Raw genomic sequence first — 14,575 nt, 5'->3', positions numbered from 1 at the left:
AAATAAAACCCACTAGTCACATGAAGGCCTGGTCACAACTATATATATTGACTCCATTTAAATCAAATGGCAAAACAACATCTTAAAAATGTTGCAGTAAAGTCCATGAAAAAAGTATGTTTTCACCTCGCCCTTAAAGACAAGAATATAACCAATGATGATTTTGGTTGATATGATGTAAATCTTTTTCTAAAAAAATTCAATCTTTTAAGAATTTCATCTTGGGAACATTTTGGTAGACTTTTCGTTAATTATGGAAAGTATTAGATTTGCAGCATGATAATTTTCTTTTCTTTCTTCCAGATGTTTCTTAATACTGTCGATGGTGGGAATTATGTCACTGCATTGACGTTGTTTACAGCATTCTTGGACATCTGACTTTTCGTAAAACTATCCACTCTGCCTACCAAAAAGTTTGTCTTTTTGAAAACTTCACAAATGGATATTTTTGCAGACAACAGCTGCTCTTTCAAAGCAATGATCCCGTTTTCAGTAAATTCGATGACTTTTTTGAGTATTTTAGCGACACCTTCTCATGCTTTCTTTTGAATCTGCAATTCCTGTCTCAGCAGGAACTTACTTCTCCAGATTATCTTGTCCATGGCAAATGACAATAAGGCATCCAGTAGAGACGATGTAATTAAAGACCATATTTCTAAAAGGAAAAAATATTTATAAGTTAATATTTAAATTATTTAAGCTCTTTGTAGTATATAATATTCACGACGCTCTTGTGTCAATTTAGAAAAGCAAATGTGCGAAAAGTAACTTTTTTTTCCAATATTGCAGGAGATAAAAAAAAGGTTATTACTTCATTTACGTCTAAGCTAGTCTGCTAGAGCACCAGCTCGAAGTTGGTGGGACAATGTTTTCCAGCAGACCATATGCTGGGCTACGTACAGCTATGCGGTGCAGCGTAGTTATGATACAACATATGAAAAAAACACTTACCGCATCACTGGGATGAACTTCATTTACTTTTTACAGTTAAATCCTTTTTGTGCTGTCTATGCTATAGCTCTGTGGTTTAAAAGAAAAAGTCTGTAAATATTGGTGTCTTATGAAATAATTCTAATGACGTCATTGCGTTAACAATGACGTCATATATTTAGAAACAATTCTTATTTTCACGATAACATTGTAAAGAACCATTTCTTTTAAAACATCCAAGTTTATTTCGTTTAATTTTGGTGTGGAAATGAAATCAGTGTAGGAATGAAAAAGTATTATAAGAACGTTGTAAAAATTGTAAATCACGTCACTTCTTTAGAGTTGTTTATCGTTGAAATATGAAGTGCATTTTATTCTTAGTACACACATACACTATCTTAGTTATCGTTAATAAGCAACACAAATAGAATGAAAAGCTTTTTTGACATTTGTATAATAAATTTATTGGAATACTACATTAATACTACCAGTGTTTTTTCTGTTTAAGGGCAAGAAAAATTAATGCATGAACTATCAAATGGGACATTTGTATGACGGGTGAATCTCCGAGAATTTTTCACGGGCTAACGACTAGCGATAAAATACCTAGCCCAAAGCAATTAAGTATCAATTTTTAAACAAAACAATGGCAAAGTCGTTGCATACAGTAACCTGCTCACAAAAATAACTTTCCTAAAATGTATGTATTATTATAACAAAATTCTCACGTTGCTTAGTTAACTAAAGACTCAAAATGTGAAGGAATGATGTATAAATAATTACTTGTTTAGTTCGTCTTACACAAATTAATCTTATTTAGTCGTAAGCCCGTAAAAAATGGAAGAAGATTCACCCGTTACTACTAACAGCTGCCATTTTGGAACTGTCGACGTGGACGACGAAAGATTACCTTTCTCCTCTTTGCAAGATTTCAAATATAAATTTTTAAAAACAAACAGAAAGAAAGTTACAACAAATTCATTTATTTACAAGCTAAGGTTAATAAAATAAATAACAAAGAATAACTTTCTCTCTCTATACGTCTTCCAAACCTTTTCGTGGAGATATTACTGATTCGAGATAAGCGTATAACACTGCCCTATTGCTAAGAAGGCAGCAACGGAAAACATTAAACAGATTCAACTAAAGAAGGAAAGTTGAACTAAAGTTAGTAAAACTTGTATTTAAAAAGAAAACAATAGTTAAACAGAAATCTCTATTAAATCCAGTACATATATAAAAAATATATGAACAAGCATTTTAACCTAAATGGCACTGTTTGTTTCTCTTGCCTGAGTGACGGAAAAATGCAAAATCAGCAGCACTTTCACATCAAATTTCTAAATGCGTTCAGAAACAATACCTTCCTGGTTCATTACTTTTCTTCACAAGAGCTTCTAAATTTGTCTTTTAGTTTTTCTTGTAAATAGTTAAACAACAAATGCAATGGTAGAATATATGAACATTCCCTAAACAGGAAACAATACTTTTTTCCAATTATAAGATGTTATTTAATCTAAAAAGTCAATTATGATATTTGAAGCAAAAAAATACTTGCTTGGAGCAAGACATTTACATTTCTACTCCTAAAATAAAAGCTAAAACTGCTGAATAGGTGAAGTGTTTCTAGTAAAAATTATCAGGAGCATTTCTCATGAACGGCTACAAAAGGTTGATGTTCAAAAGATCTTATTAAATTCTGCATCGATGCAAGATCATATTATTTTGTTAAAGCACTTTCTAGAATTCTTCAAGACAAGGATTTTCTTGTGTTCTAAATTTGGCTGTTGGTTTTGGAAAAATAATCAGTTTCATTCATGATAACAAGACTGTAAACTTCGTCCCTCCCCATAAGATCCACAGCATCAGCTAACGTCTTTTCATAAGAAATCATGTCAGCATTCATGGATCATATATGCCAATCTATCTTACATAAAAGTCACAAATTATTTTTTTAGAAATTTTCTAGAACTACTTCCTCTTCCTGCAAATACTATTTTAGTGAGTGCTGATGTAGTATCACTCTACACCAATATAACCAATAATAAAGGTATTGAATTTGTAAAGACACTCAACCGCCAGAAACTTCACCCTTAAGCACTAATAAAACAATGATGGACTTTGCCCTAAAACATAATTGTTTCACCAAATCCATGGCACAACAATGAGCCCTAAATGTGCCCACTTTTACTGTACTAAATTTTTTTAAAAAAGTAATTGACTTCACCCTCATATCAAATTCACTTTCACCTACTTACATGTAGGAAAAGATACAAAACTTTACTCTAGTTGATTCACAAAGCCCACTTATTCTTTTTGGTCTCATTTACTACGACTCCGTTCATCCAACATTTCATTACCAAAAATCATAATGCTCAACAAAGAATTAAAAACTTTGGAAATACTCCTTAAAAACCAAAGATGCCCAAGAAACTTTTATAGGAAAACATGAAAATACAAAAGGATGTACTTTATCACGACACATGTAAAACAGTTAATACTCAAAGACAAGTAGTTTTTATTACACACTGTTCCAAGGACTTCATTGCACTCAAGAATGTTATCAATAAACATTGGCATCTTATGGAACTTTCTAACTTCTCAGGTGTCGCACCGTTCAACCTTGTTTTAATACAATGTTGTCAATCCGATTTAATGTCCATTTATATCTGTGTATGCGTCCGTATTTTGTGTCTATCTTGAATATGTCTTTATAGCTTGATTTAGCTATCACTGATTAAAAATGGATCTTTTAATGCAATACTTTAGTCCAAAACATATAAAATTCAATATGTCTGACGTATATCGATAAGTAACTACACAGGTAATTGATATTTTCATCTAGTATGATTTGTGGAATTTTTATTTAAATCAGTAACTTGGCTTGCATATGTGTAACACTTGTTTGTGTTAAATATATCGTTATTCAACACTTCAACACGACGCTTCTGGGAATGCTGATGTGGTTCTAATGCTGTATTGCTGATCAAGGTTTTATACCTTCATACTGAGTTCGAAACACGTGTGTATGAAATGAAAATTGTGTGAAATTTTTGATTACTAATTGTCAGTGATATTTTGGTGGTCTGATAAGAAAGCAGTTGAGTTCAGAGCTTACATCACTTGAATGAGGTCTAAATACTAGCAAGTCAAAACTGATAGTTGTGAGAGAAATCAATCATATGGCTAGCAATAGTGATTTAAATTCTATGTGGTTAGCCTGATCGACGGTATAGCTAACTAGCTACGTGGCCCATTGCAATACAGTTATATTTGTTTAGAGCTGCTCCTGAAATAAATGGAAATAAAATAATAGATTGATAAAGCTGTTTTAATATAACTTTTTAATACGTTAAACTTTGGCTAGCCATCGTCCTTCACTTAAAGGTTTTTACTAAGTAAAAAATAAATCCTTACCTTCGTATATTTATGAAGGTATCAAATTCCGTTCAGTATGTCTTGAACACGTTTATTTTTAATATACATACGACAACAACAAATATGACTGCTTGACATTCGAGCTCTTTCTCCAACCGATTCTCTGGAAATGATGCAGGTTTATTAGTATTATTAATCTCCTTGGGCATTGTGTTGCAGGTAGGTGTCAATAATCACTTTCGTTCATCTTCTCCAGGTTTCTCTTTCATCCGCCATTGTTCTTAGCTCGTGTAGCATTGTATATGACCATTCTATTAGATCATCACTCAATTTTTTTTGATCCACCAACTTTGTTCTTCTCCTCAATTGTTCCTAACATAACGGTCTCAAGAAATCATTTTTTCTCCACACGACAGACTTGGCCAAAGAGACCAAGCTTGCGTTTGATGATCGTTTCCATTACTTGCATTTTGGCTTCATTTGACGATTTCTATGTTAGTAATCCATCATACAATTGTACCAAGCAGTCTTCTCTAACATCTCATTTCAAAAGCTTCACTCTTTGTACATCTTCTTTGCGAAGTGTCCATGTTTCCGATACATAGAGTGAGATGTTGAAGACACATGTTTGTAGCACTTAATACTTGGTTTTTACGCTGATTTCATTACTGGACCAGATTTTCCCAAAGCCAGAAAGAGCACCAGTAGTGGAGTTTGTTCAAAAAACCATTACTTTCGTTTTGCTGGTATTATTATTTCAAAGTCGAGGGTAAACCTCTGAGAGGTTTTTAACCAATAAACTTTGGCAGAATTCAGTGGAAAACCTAATTATGTTCTTAATTATTCACAAGTAAAATTGTTGGTATTCTATACTAAAAGAATTGATCATTAGTCTTTTCGCGAGAAACGCGCAAAAAGAACTGGAACCCAGTGACGCGCCTCCTCTATATTGTTCTTTAATGAACAATAGGGTTTTGAATAACAAAATTATCGCATTGTGTCTCTTCATCTTTTATCATATTTTTTGGTATAACACAATAACAATGGTAGTTTTCTTTCACGGGTTTTTATGTTAAGAAAGACTTTAAGTAAATGAAAAATAAACAAATGCAAAATCTGTACGTGTTATCATGGTATTAGCATAACAGAGCAGTTTTCATTTTGATTTTAAAAGTTTAGATGCTATATTAAGTTTAATATTTGGAAAGTTCTTCTTTTTTTTCATCCATTTGAAGGTTTCACCTGTTTACAAATTTATTTTATGTCAATAGACGAATAAAAATCGTAAAATTCAACTTTCTCGTAGTATTATCGTGAGTGAGAAGATTCAAGCATCTCGTTGGGTGCGAGATAAAATTTATTCACAAAAGTCAGCGGAATGTGAATTTTTTCACCGTTTAGCCGTTTTTCGTGAAGTACGAATATTTTTGACAAGGTACGAACTTTTTTGACAAAAAACTTTGAACAAGGCGTTGCAATAAGCGAGATGAAATCGAGACAAAATCGTTTTTCGTTCTTCTAGTATTTACCCATCTGTGTTTGCATTTGCGAAGCTAAGAATTGTAGCTTTTTCTTTCCAATTTGTTTAGTAAAAAAGGTTATAAAAATCACCAGATCGCTTGGTGGCTATGTGGATATTCAAATTATATAAGAGCTTATTCTAGAAAATTTTGCTTATCTCAACGCCTTGTTGACATGTTTGCATTTTTCCTCAAGAATGTTTAAACAAATGTTAAATATGTTCGTATTTTTGTCAAAAATGTTCGCATCTAAGTTAAACATGTTCGTACTTTAGTTAATTATGTTCGTAGCTTTGTTTAATATGTTTGTAGTTTATTAAAAAAGTTGGTGAATATGTTTGTATTTTTTGTTCGTTTTGTTTGCAATGGTGGGCCAATGTAATTAGGAACAGTACGTCGAATTAGCAGTATTCGCATATGAACTGAGCATCAACCTTGCTGTTGTCATGTGAAAATGCTGCTGATGTTTTATACCTACAATCTTGGTCAAAAATGTTGAGACAAGATAGTCACCACGAGTAGTTGCGTAGACTATTTCTATATTAGATTGACACATTTCGAACTTCTCAATGTTCAGAGTTAACTTGGAGTATTTTGTTAAGTCCAAATTCTCAAGATGCGGTAATCATAGCATCAGCATGCCCATTTTTCACGAATTTCGGGCCTTCGTGGGCCCTGCTGGGAATTATTTTGATGTGCGGGCATGCTAGAGAATGTGACTGGCAACTTTTGAAAGCTGTCTGCTTGGCCTACGTTTACCAAAAGCAGGGACTTTGCATCCTGTTGGCTGCAGCGCCTTGACTCTTTGACTCTTTTGTCCATATTTGAAAAATTAGGAAAAAACGGGCTTTGTCTCCAAATCTTTGTCCAAGATTGTAGATGTGAAAGTATTGGGATCATGCCTGCAAATAGCTACGTTTTCATATTGTAACCATGTATAAAAAAGTTGAAATTGGACTATATCTACATTTCTCCGTCACTTGGTTGCACAAAAAATACAAAAACATGTAGATTAAATTGCTTATTTACAGATTTCTTAAATATTTACTGGATATAATAGACTCTAGAGTTGCTTTTTTCTAACTATTTTTTTTATTTTAAATGAAATTTTATTAATTTTAGTAGAGCTTTTTTAACTGAATCTGTTTAATATTTTCAGTTGTTATATCGAATATCAGTAAAATCTCAAAACAATGCCCAATGTCACCAATGCACAGTGTTACGTGTTACGAAATATATCACCGTCTGTCTATCCGTCCGTCTGTCTGTCACGCAAAACGGTAGCTTAGCTGCGCAGGTAGCAAGCGCACGCAATGCGGTATAAAAAGGACGGGCGAACCCGTGGATTTTTCCACGGGCTATTAACTAATCTATACTATAACACTCGCTGTCTGTAAACGAAAACGTCATTGTCATTGCAATAATAATTAGTAATGACCCCGGTCCAAGCAAATTTGGTTACTTCATGTAAACAGACGCCAAAGATGCACGAAATAACGATGCGAGAAATATATCAATCCACTGTGAAAATTTTCACGCGCTAACGTCTAATTTATTTTTAAATAGTCGGTGGATCGGGTTAAAAATCCACGGCTTCGCCAGGTTATAACCAGGTTATAAAGTCATTTGAGGAACAATCCTTGGCAAAGAATTTGCAAGATAGAGGATACAGCGACCTGGAAAATCAAACTAGAGATCTTCATAAAGATTCCAGGCGTTATTCGGGAGTATTAATCAAAACGTTAAAGTTTTCACAAGACTATTTTCTAATTAGGCTGTGAATGCATTTGAAGCTATTTTGGAATCACATTCAGAAATTGAAATGTGTCAAATATTACAATTCCTTAAAAATATTTTGGCAAAATTGAAACGTCTACAAGTGCACTTTTTTCACTCACAAATTTCACTTCCAAGTATTAATTAAAGAGTTAAATCGTCTAGTTCCTCAAATAGGAAAGCACCAAGAAAGTAACGACAATATAAATCTTGGAGTCAAAATGTTTGCAACATCGTTTACTGTTGGTGCATCAATCCTTTACCCACCACTTCTTCTTGCGCTTGTGGCTATCGGTGGAGGTGTCATATACGTTGACAAACAAGCTGAAGAAAATAATGTTGCATTGCAGGATCTGAACGAGTAGAGAGTCAAAATGAAAGATTACTCAAAGGAGACTGTGGAGCAACTATCCAACATCGATCCAATGAAGATCAGCGAAGCGATTGAAACGTTAGAGCAAGCAGTCAAAGACCGTCTATCCCACGATGCTTTGGAGTATTATTTCAAAGACGCTCTTGACATGGCTAGGGAAAACTCAGAGATTTGTATAGACGGGAATAAGAAATATGTGGCAAAAGGGCAGTACAAATGATAATTCACACTTTAGTGATTATACAATAGTTGTTTTTTCCTAACTTGAACTATTTTTAATTGTTTCCGTATTTGTTAAAGTAATTTGTGGGAATTTTCGTGACGACACTCTATCAAAACTGTATGTACAGTAGTGAAAGCTGATGTAATTATTTTTGCTTTCTTTTGCTCTAATTTGTATCTCTTATAATAATACGCTAAGTGTGTCTGTCTGTCACTTTTGCAAACACGATATTTTTTACCACCCGAATGCGCGAGTTTTTCGAGTTTTTTTGTTTTGTTTACATTTGTCTCGCAGCCGTTAGAAACCACGTGATAGAAAAGAAGCAGTATGATTCGTTCAAATACGTACTTTCGAACGGGACGGCATTCGAATAAAAAGTTCCGTTAGCGTAAAAACAAACAAACATAAAAATTTCTCGACAAAGTTCTCGACACAAAAGGCGAACTGAAGAAGCGGTTAAAAAATGTCTTATTTTCGACGATCCCTTAGTCACAAAAAAGTGCAGATATTAAAAGCAAGAAAAGTAAAAGTGGAGAAGTAGAAGTACAAAAGTAAAGTTAGAAGCCACGAGAAGTTACTTCGAAAGTGAAGAGTGCAGCTAGAAGTAGTAAAGAAAAGTTAGAAGTAGAAAATAAAAGCTTGGGTTTAAAGTCGATTTGGATTCACATATAGTAAGAAGTTTGATATTTTTAGACGTTATGTTTTTATGTCGCTAGAGTTACGTGTCAGGCAGACTCGCATTTGCCAGGAAAAAGTCACTTAAAAGCTTCAAATTCTTTAAGTTTTATGTTTTACCGCGTTTTTTATAAAAAAGCTAGCACTGTTTTTTGCATAATTAATGTATCCCCCGGTGCGTAACTAATGTATTTGTCCTAAAATTCAAAATGCTGCATAAAGCTGTTAGCTGGCTACCAAACAAATGTGCCAGCGAAATAGAAAGTTTTGGTTTGTTGAACTAACTGCAAATGTCATAATTTTACATTGCTATTGTTTTCCTTTATATATGTTTTACTAAGCATAAACAGCTAGCTATAGACTTAGCTAAGTCTCCCCAGCTTAAGTATATTTAACTGGGTGTCTTAGGTACTGTTTTGTTAGCTGGCTAGCTAATGTTAGCTTCAAGGCTCCATCCCATAGCTAGCTTTAATCTATGAGTTTTGTCATTATTCCTCTTTTTTTAGGTATTTATAGCTACCTTAGTACTCAAACTTCTCTTCTTTTTTGAACACGAATTATGATGTAACAACAAGCTATAGCTACAAAATCTTTCTTGAACTTTTAGGATACTGTGACACATTTTTATGCCCATAGAGAATAATTTTTTCACATTTCCTGTAAACTTTACAAGGGGACCACAATATGACAAGTGGAACAAATTTTATAGAATTTAAAGTGTGTGTATTAAGTTATTTTTTATTGTTTTGTTTCCTCATCCTGTTAAACTTTTGTCAGCCTACATGTAAAATGCCAGGTTTTTTTACAAGGGTTTTTGACATTTGATTGGAAATTTATATATACGTGGGTTTATGACTTTGGGTTAAAAACATTTTTGAGAGGATGGTATGGTTGTCAGTTTATATTGTTCGTGTTGCAAAATGCTGTTTTTTTGAAATTTTGTGTAAATTTTGTGGAAATAGACCACATGCAATATATATACTGAAAGAACAAATCTTTGTAGAATCAGACTTCACTGTAAGCTGTTGTAAAGCTGATGTCTTTATCGGTAAAAATAACAGCCATATTTTACTAATTAAGAAAAAATAAAACGAGTTTGAAAGTTAAAAAGTATTTATTTGTTAAGCTTTTCGTACACTAAGTACATCTTCAGACTATATAAACAACTTTGTCTTTATATTTCGTATTATAAATTATTGTTTGGGAGAACTAACTGTATGTGATGTAATTTTTGCTGAAAGAAAATTCCATGGTTTCACGTTTTTGTTTTTCTTGAGAATTTTACAAAATTTTGTAGGGATAAATGTTTGCTGATAATAAAAAATTATATACTTAATGTTCTGACTGAAACTGTTTTTGTTTTTTATATTTTGTAATCTAAACGCGAGGACTGTATGCACTGAAATCACTGATTTTTTTAAATTTTGATGTGTTTCATAACCTTTTTGTAGAAGATTAATGGGTAATGGCAATATACGACATGCTGAATGAACTTATTTTTGTTGATTTAGATGTGTTTCTCAAAAACTGATCTGTTTTACATTTTGTGTAAACTTTTGTTTACGAACCATATACAATGTTTCCAAAATAATGATCTTTGTTGATTCAAGTTTATTCTTTGCTCATTGATTTTTTGACATTTAGGTTTAAAATTGTTGGTAAAGGGCAGTACGGAACTAAAAAGGAAAATTTTTGTGTTCTTAACTGGTTGATTTTTACATTTTGTGTAAATTTTTGTGGGAGAGGATGGTATCCAACCGTAATGACTGATTTTTCTAGATTTAAATTTGATGTTTTCGAAACTATGGCTTTTTCATATTTTTGTATAATCTTTTAAGGGAAAGACAATATTTAAAATTTGTAAAATAACTTTTTGTTGATTTGCGCTAACTCTTGCAGGCCTCCTTTTTGACATTTCAGAATAAAATACTGAGGGTTTTCAACGTAATCACTTAAGATGTACATATTTGAGATGCGTTATTTCTGAGATTATTATTATCTAACTGTCGGTGTTCTTATTGTTGGTTTTGTGAGTATTGGTGTTGTGAGTGTCGATGTTGTGAGTGTCGTTGTTGTAACTTTTTATCAACTCTATTTTACACCTTGCAAACTGTTCTTTTTTACTTTGTGTAAGATTTGTGTGGAGGATTAAATGCGATTTGACATTTGATGTAAGATTTTAAGAACATTTTTTTTTGTATATGCACTACTGACGTCAGCAACACATCTAAAGCAACCTATTTTTCATTGGCCTTTTGCCTAAGTGGATTTTTCCACGGGCCTTATCGACTAGGAAAGCATTGATGCATGGTAATATAGTTTGACATTTTGTTACCTTGAAATCATTACATTAAAATTACTCACAGGTAAAATGCAAGGGGAAGTTCAGTGTACTATAAAGTATTTCACGAGTGATTAATTTTAGGCACAAAGTTCTTAATGCATATGATTACACTAAGGTTGCAGAGAATAATAATACGCTAAGTGTGTCTGTCTGTCACTTTTGCAAAGTGGATAAAATTTCTTTGATAAAGTCTATAAAACATCGCCTATAAATTTGTTCTTTAAATTAGCAAACTTTGACGTTAAAGCAATATTGACGTCAAAGGAAAGTATATTAAGATTAGTGAAGCCATTGCATTGCACTTTTAAATTTAAGGCTTAATAACTTGGAAACGGGTGGAAATAACTGACGTCATCTCCTGCGTGGGTAACTAGGGACCACCTAGGACCAATTTGGGTAAGTTTCCCAAACCTGGGTCCCCAAATCCGTTTCGGAATGGGTGGGTTGATGACGTCATCAAAAAACCTTTAAACCCTAATATCTCTGCAACCGTTTGTCAAAAGTACATAATCCTATACATTTTCTTGATCAGCGTTTCAAGATCTATACGATGAAGGCAACAGGCATACACATTTCTGAAAAAAAAAGTTTTGTGTTCTGACATGTCTCTGCTGACGTCATCAAAATTTAAATGACGGTTATTTTTCTCTGTTATCCTGCCTAAGTGGATTTTTCCACGGGCCTTATCGACTAGTCTATATAATAATACGCCAGTTCTGTCTGTCTGTGACTTTTGCAAAATGGATTATATTCTTCACAATTTTCTTTAACAAATTCTATAAAACATCGCCTATAAAATTGTTCTGTAATTTACCAAACTTTAACGCTAAAATAGTATTGACGTCAAAGGAAAGTTAATTAAGATTAGTGAAGCCATTACAGTGCACCTAAAATTTTGAGGCCAAATAACTTGGAAACGAGTTGGTGACGTCAATGTTTTTTAACCGCGTGGGTAACTAGGGACCACCTGGGACCAATTTGGGGAATTTTCCAAACCTGGGTCCCCAAATCCATTTCGGAATGAACGGGTTTATGACGTCATCAAAAAACCTTTAAACCACAATATTTTCGTAACCGTTGGTCAAAAGTACATGATCCTATACATTTTCTTGATCAGCGTTTCAAGATCTATACGAGGGAGGCAACAGGTACATGAATTTCTGAAAAAAATTTTTGTGTTTTCACGGGCCTTTGCTGACGTCAACACAATTTTTAAACACTTATATCTCTTTTTGCGTTCCTCGAAAACATATTATCCTACACATTATTTTGATCAGCGTGATTTAACCTCTACACATTACAATAAAATAATAAAATAAATTTCTCTAGCTTTTTTGGGATCTTCACTGCTGACGTCAGCAAAACATCTAAAACAACCTATTTTTCTATTGCCCATCTGCCTAAGCGGATTTTTCCACGGGCCTTATCGACTAGTTTATAAGATTTGCAAAGTAAAATAAATTGTGAAGTGTACTCTGCTGTGCAAAAGATACATAATTTACTATTTTAAACATATAAAGAAAAACCTACACGTCTCGCTGTTCTACATTCCTCCTTGGTAGTAATTTTATAATTCAGAGTAGATTACCGAAGTTCCGAGATACGCGGTGAAAACACAATCTTTGTTATGTAATTCGGTTTAATGGAAGCCAATGTCGATATAGAAAAAGTATACCAAAGTCTATACCAAACTTTTATGCAAATTAATAACACACCTTATATATTCATATTGTTCACAAGATAGCTAAACTGTTACAACAAAATTCGGTCGAAAAATTACTGAATTCTAAGACATTTTGGTCGATTTTAAAGCAAATTTTGAAACTCCTAACTTTCCATGTGTCCCCACCGGTTGTCTCTTTCTGTTAAGTATTTTAAGTACCTAAAAGTTAAATTTCACATGTTTAGGTGTCACTGTTTTGCGCATAGTTTGAAAAAATGTTCGCTAATCTTAGTTTTAGCTGATCACCGGTTAAGAATAGACTCAAAAATAATGTAACATTTAACTTTAAAAGTAACATCTTTACTGTGAAAAGTTTATCATTTCTTGAACATGATAGTTTAGTAGGCGACGCATCGGGAGATCCTTCTCCCATCATTGGGCAAAGTAAAATAATGTTGAGCATGTATTTATATAATTGCATAGGATCGAAATTCATAAAAATTAACCAATCAGAAACAAGCTGATAATTACAGTTAATTGCGGTAATTAATATAGATGTAGACTTCTTCTGTAGGGCTGGTGACCAAATTTCAGGAAGTTGATATGAGATGCTGTTTATGTGTTTGTTACGTTCTACGCTGTTGATGGTTTCTTTAATCTTCCTGGCCATTGTTCTGGATTCTCTGTCAATGATTTTCTTCTCATCCCAATTAAACTGATAACTTCTGCTCCGTTTTCACTGTGCGCATATATTCTTGTACTCGTTGCCTAAACTTTTTTTTTGTTTAGCCTATATACACTGCATCACAATCTTTACACGGTATTTCGTGAACAACATTGCTTTGTTCTTTCAGATTAATTTAGTCTTTTGGTTCAGACAAAGTGCTTCTTAGGGTGTCTTTAGAGTTAAGAATGCATTTGATCTTGTTTTGCCTTAAAACTCGATGAAGGATCTGGTTGGTACCTCGTACGAAGGGTAGAAATGCTGATGCAATAAATTCCTCTGACATTTCCTTGTTGTTTTCGTTGCATCTTCTCTTCATTTCATTTTCTACTTCCGTGATGACCTTATGACTATATCCATTTGCGATTAATGCATTTCTTACACGTCGAATTTCTTCTTTCCTCTCCTTGTTGTCACTGACTACTCTGTTGGCACGATTCAGTAATGAAGATATGACACTATCTTTGCAAGATTTCGGATGGTTCGATTCGAAGTTAAGGTACTTCTCAGTGTGTGTTGGTTTACGATACACTGAAACTGGAATGGAAACATTCTTGCGCTTGAGCAAAGTGTCAAGGAACGCGATACTTCCATCGTGTTTAAGCTCAACAATGAATTTGCTTTGTCCATGTAGGCCATTGATGTGTTCATGGAACTCTTCTAGATGAGATCTTTTGATTATGACGAGTACGTCATCAACAATTTTTTTTCAAACCTTTGGATGTCTGTCTGCTGTGACTAATGCTGTTTTCTCGTTTGCTTGCGTGTATATTTCTGCAAATACTGATGATGCAAGGCCTCTTATGGCAACTCCGTCTGTTTGAGTGTAGAAGTTCTTATTAAACAGATACCGAGAATTCTTTTGAGTTTTTGCTGTGGTCACTTGCTGTAAGTTGCTTCTATCTGAGGATAGAAGCAACAAATTTTGATAGGTTGTATAACGGTGTTCCAGTGCAGGAGACTGTTGGT

This window comes from Hydractinia symbiolongicarpus, chromosome 9 (genome assembly GCF_029227915.1).
Source record: "Hydractinia symbiolongicarpus strain clone_291-10 chromosome 9, HSymV2.1, whole genome shotgun sequence".
NCBI classification, from domain to species: domain Eukaryota; kingdom Metazoa; phylum Cnidaria; class Hydrozoa; order Anthoathecata; family Hydractiniidae; genus Hydractinia; species Hydractinia symbiolongicarpus.
Note: the sequence above shows the minus strand (reverse complement) of the source record.